The following is a 5843-nucleotide window of genomic DNA, read 5'->3' as shown; positions in this document are numbered from 1 at the left end:
CATTAACAACCCAAGGGAATTTATCGATGCCACCCAAGTTTGTGCAGCCTCTGAGTTAGTCCAGAGCAGGGAGACATGACTACAGCCTGGGGCAGTCAAGAGAGTCACCCTAGGGAAAATGAGATTGGGTAAGGGCTGTTAAAGGTGAGCAGAATTCTGGTGAGTAGAGAGGAGGAAGGGAGAGTCTAGATATGGGAAGCCAGGTTAGCCAAGACACACACAGAGGCACTACAAAGAGAAGTTTGGAAAGTTTGGAGAAGTGTTGAGCCCAAACATGGCATCCTTGAATGTCAGTCGGAAGAATTAGGACAGAGAGATGCATGCCAACTAAGACCAAACAAGAGCCAGACAAATCCAAACACTGCCACCATCTGTATTTCTGTAAACATTTCTGTCCTTGCATTGATAATATGACATTTCCAGGGAAAGCTAGGTGGTTTCAAAGAACTCTTAGAGTTCTTGGTCCTCCGGGAACTAAAAACTCCACCGCTCATAGTAAAAGGCAATCCAGTCCTTGCTTAAGGGTTTTGAGAGAGACATCAGTCACTCTGTAAAGTTCCCAGGGAAAAGGTACATTTCTAGAAATTAGCTGGTATAAGCATCTCTTTGGACAAAATGGAACAAAAAAGAAAAGGCTAAGAGAGGAGCAGGAAAAAAGAATTCTGTATCTGTAAGAAGAAAACATTACAAATTCAAATTGAGTATGAAAGGATTGCTACTGCTCATAGACAAAGGGAAAAAAAAAGTTTGACCACAATTGTATAAAGATTGAAATAGGACAGGGAGTGGGAGGGGGTGGGGGTACCACAATTGTCAAGAGATTAACATTAGAGAATGTAGGGAAATGTATTAGCCAAACTCTACCTATCTCCCTCTTCGCATGGCTTTCTCCATTGTGTTTGTGTCTTCTCCTCTTCTGTATCTTATAAGGTGGTTTGTCATTGAATTTAGGAGCCATCTAGATAATCCAGAAAGATCTCATCTCAAGATTCTTAACTGAATTACCTCTGCAGTGATGCTTTTCTCAAATAAGGTCATATTCATAGGTCCCAGGGACAAGGACATGGACATATCTTTTTAGAGACCACCATTCAACCCACCACAGAAGATATTATTCAGTTCCTCCATTTCATTTTCATGGTTTAAACTAGATTGTATATACTTGGCTTTGTTTCCATCAATAGATGAGATAGACTGATGGAAAGTACACTATTTTATTGCTGGCAGGCTCCTTTAGCCAGAGCACCTCTTGAATCCCCTAAATAGTATGTTGATGATGGTTACCCTTCTGGCTCTTAGAAATTTATGATACTTTGCTACACTCATGATGTCCAGCAGTATCTTGGGAACAGGCTGTTAAAGCATCAGCCTAGCTTAAAGGTTTTAAACCAGGGTTTCTGGTCTAGCTTCTTGCTCCATTTTACAACATCTTCTCCTATGCTCTTCTGATCCATTCACCTCTTCCTCCAAATCAACCTAAACCCCATAATAAACCATTAGCGCCATTATCCAAAGGGCAGAAATTGGGCATGTTTATATTTCCTGCCAGGGTTTCTATTTCATGCTGATCTCCTCAAAATGCAAATTTTAAGCTTTCATCATCTGCAGTTGGCCTCAAAATACCAGTTTCCAGAGAAGTGCTGGTGTGGCTTCATAATCACCCAAGAAGCCTGTTAAAAATTCAGATTCTCAAGTCTATTGCAGATTGTTATTCAAATGTGGAGTGGAGCCCATGACTTTGTATTTTTAACAATCTCCCCAGGTGACTCTGATGGGTACAATGAGGTTGAAATGCTCTGGCAGTATACAGATGTTTCTGTCATTGATATGCCAGAGTTACTCAAATCCTATGAAATAAATGGGGTTAGGTCTCATAGGCTTCCAGACTCCAGGTGATTTGATCCCCTGCTACCTCTTTCACCTCAATTCCTACCACTCTCCTCTCTTGCTGGCCACATTCCAACCACACTGGTCCCTTGTCTCCAAGCACTTCCCAGGCCTTTCATCCTTGCTATTCCCTCTGCCTGGAACAATCCTCCCAGGCTATCTGCATGTTTTATTCCCTCACCTGATTTAGATCTCTGCTCCTATGTCACCTTATATGGGACCCCTTCTCTAACTACCCTAAACAGCAAAATGCACACACACAAATGCACACTCATCACTCCCTAATCCACTACCCTGCTTTGTTCTTCAGAGCAATAATTAGTACCGATCAGTTTATATGTGTATTTACTTTTCTTTGTCTGTCTTGCAAGACTGTAAACTCCCTGAAAGCAGGTATATTGATTGTTTGTTAGCTTGTTTTTCACTGCCATTTTTGTGCTGTTCTGATGTTTAGAACAGTGCCTAGAAGGTACTGTATATTCAGTTAATATTTGATGAATTAATGAATAGAAGAAAGCATCTCTATCACAGAGTCGATAAAAAGCCTAACTTCTTTAAATATCTTCAGAAATTTAGATAAGAAGCTAAAATGTCCTAGAAGGCTTCTAGCTTAAGAAAAAGGTGGGAACAAAGAAGACAGAAGATAATCTCTGTATATTTAACCTTGCAGAATAAGGTCCCCCAATTCTGGTTGAGTCACTAACCCTTCATCAACAGTGAAATCGAAGGAACTCAGCTCTGAGATTTTGGAATTTCTCAGCACATCCCTGGGGAAGTTGCTGCTTGGAGAAGAAAAGCCAGGAATTAGAACAAGAGAAGTGGACAAGGCAGATGTGTTCATCTTCCCAAACTGTCCTGTCTGCCTTCCTGAATCATCCAGAACTGATGGGGAAAGAAGCAGGCATATTGAGTCTTGGGATCTAGGGACCAGTGCCAAGCCTGGGGTAAGGGGCAATCCAGCTTTCCAAACATGGAGCCAAGAGGGAAACAAAAGCAACATCCAGGGCTGATGAGACAGGAGGGAACAAAGAGACCCACAGACCAAATAGAGCATTCTCAAAGGGACTAGAGAGAGAGGCAAGACCAGACACCAGGCTATACAAATAAAGGGATGTCAAGAGAGAGCAAATGGGTTCAAAAGTGTAGAGAAGAGTAAGACTCAGAAAGGTCCCCAAGGGGCCCTGGAAGGTAAAGGCAGGGACCTCTCATAAGTAAGAGGGGGGTTGTTAAAGCACTGAGCCATTTTTGGCAATATTGCCCATTGCCAAAATGGAGCCCTGACACATTGGTAGCCAACCAAAATGTTGCTATGATAATCTCACTTAGAGAAATTACTTTTGGAAAGAAAAATGGGAATGAAAATGGAGGAAAAGTTGGAAAAGAAATCTGATCGTTGATTCTTACTATAGTTAGATGCATGATTGAAATATTTCTTTCTTTGTTTCAGTTATGTCAACCACATACTCATAGCAAAATATATACATACATATGCATATACCTACTTATATTTATAAAATTTGATCTTCCCCTGCAACCCATTAAGTGTATACTTCCTGATATTTTCAACCTACTTTTTTTTAAAGGCAGTTGATCATACTTTCATTTATTTACTCAGTGCTTCTAAATGTCAGGCAAGTGAGTTTTGTCTGAGATCATAAAGGAAGAAGGGTTTTTGAAAGCTGGAAGCAATCATAAAGTGTTTTTAGCCAAGTACTTAGCCACTGAAGTTTTACATTCCATTCATAAGCTGAAAAGAATCACTCTGGACCTCCCTTCACAGAGGTGACCTGGCAGTGTGTGGGGGATAGACTAGGGGAAGGGATAAACTATAAGTGGATATCACTAAGAGATTTATGCTTCCTCTACTGCCTTTATAATGCTGGCATAGAGAGGCTAGAAAAGTCCACTTCTAGCAGTACAGCAGATGATACCACAAATGACCCAAAGAAAACAACAACAACAAAAAAAATACTTTAGACGTCGGCGCGTAACGGGGGGGTGCGTGTGAGGTCATCGCGCGGGCGGGCGGGCGGGGTCAGGCGGTTTGAACGAGACGAAGACGGAACCGGAGCCGGGTACGGGCAGCGGACGCGGTCCAGCCGAGAGCCGAAGATGGCAGTGAATGTGCACTCAACGTCGGTCACCAGTGATAACCTCAGTCGACATGACATGCTGGCCTGGACCAATGAGTCTCTGCAGCTGAATCTGACAAAGATTGAACAGTTGTGCTCAGGGGCTGCCTATTGTCAGTTTATGGACATGCTGTTCCCTGGCTCCATTGCCTTGAAGAAAGTGAAACTCCAAGCTAAGCTAGAACACGAGTACATCCAGAACTTCAAAATACTGCAAGCAGGTTTTAAGAGGATGGGTGTTGACAAAATAATTCCTGTGGACAAATTAGTAAAAGGAAAGTTTCAGGACAATTTTGAATTCGTTCAGTGGTTCAAGAAGTTTTTTGATGCAAACTAGGATGGGAAAGACTATGACGCTGCAGTGCAGATGATAGTCCCGTCCACCCCAGCGGAAAAAAGGCCACGTCAAAGGACTTATTCCCAGCACGAAAGATCGTGGCCAAAGGTGCTCCACAGAGGCCCATTGCAACACACAGAACTACTGCAACCCCCAAGGCTGGCCCGGGCGTGGTGCGGGAGAATCCTGGTGTGGGGAACGGGGATGACGAAGCAGCCGAATTGATGCCGCAGGTCAACGCATTGAAACTTACCGTCGAAGACTTGGAGAAAGAGAGAGATTTCTACTTTGGGAAGCTAAGGAACATTGAATTGATTTGCCAGGAGAACGAGGGGGAAAATAACCCTGTATTGCAGAGGATTGCGGACATTCTCTATGCCACAGATGAAGGCTTCGTGATACCTGATGAAGGGGGCCCGCAGGAGGAACAAGAAGAGTATTAACAGCCTGGACCAGCTGAGCATCATCCGAATTCTTCACTCCAAATCATGTGCTTAACTGTAAAATATTCCCTTTTATTATTCTTAGAGGACTCACTGGTTTCTTTTCATAAGCAAAAAGTACCTCTTCTTAAAGTGCACTTTGCAGAAGTTTCACTCCTTTTCCAATAAGTTTGAGTCAGGAGCTTTTACCTTGTAGCAGAGCAGTATTAACATCTAGTTGGTTCACCCAGGGAACAAAGAGGCTGACCATGGGGTTCACTGTGTGGATGCTGGTAGCACTGATGGCTGGAGAAGGGGGGAGACCTCAGTAGAGAAGTGTAAAGACTGGTTTGAATTTTAAGCTAATGTGAAATCTTGACAGAGAACATTTTAATAAATAAACGCCTTAAAAAATACTTTAGAAACACATTACTAAGTTTACATTACTGGTAAAGAGAGAAAGCAGGAATACAAAGAGGTCAGTGAGCACCAAAGTTACCCTTGTCCTACTGTCTTTGCCAAACTATGGAGACTTTGAGTTTCTGCTTTGAGGTCTATGGAAGGTATTAGAAATATAATACAAGCCTAGAGCTTGTTGAAGGGTAAAGTTTAATGGGACAACCAAAAAGGCCATGATAGCAAAAGTTACTCCCTGAGTGCAAAGTTAATAAACAACAAACTTGGCATACAAATGAAAACAGAAAAGAAACATTCCAGTCTTGGAACCAGAATTCTCACCTGAGAATTTGTTAATAAAAAGCATTTTAATACCTTTCCATCCAAATTCATGCTTTATATGTAATTCAAATACCCCTGTTAGAAATGTAGTCTAATTGTCCTGGGAAAGTGGGGATTCCAGGAATGTGTCTACAGCAGATGCAATTTTCCTCCCCATGAACAGCCTTTAATTGAGACCTCAAAAAATATCCACAGGTAAAATTCAAAGAGAAATAAGCATTTTATATTCAAAATACACAAGGAATTAAAGAACGAGAAAAAATAATAAAAATGTAGGCGAATCAGACAAGCATATTTTAGGTATTGAGAATAACTAGGCACAGAATA

The 5843-nt window shown here is 41.8% G+C and overlaps 1 pseudogene across 1 annotated transcript; it reads left to right on the top strand.

The window, feature by feature from the left end:
- The first annotated feature begins 3923 nt into the window (after nucleotides 1-3923).
- Nucleotides 3924-5182, top strand: LOC309800941 (microtubule-associated protein RP/EB family member 1-like; annotated as a pseudogene). The gene has a single exon. The product of its transcript is annotated as a microtubule-associated protein RP/EB family member 1-like (transcript).
- The last annotated feature ends 661 nt before the right edge of the window (nucleotides 5183-5843 follow it).

Source organism: Mesoplodon mirus (assembly GCF_964341445.2).
Source record: "Mesoplodon mirus genome assembly, chromosome: 3".
Taxonomy (NCBI): Eukaryota; Metazoa; Chordata; class Mammalia; order Artiodactyla; family Ziphiidae; genus Mesoplodon; species Mesoplodon mirus.
This window is presented reverse-complemented; position numbering and strand designations above follow the sequence as displayed.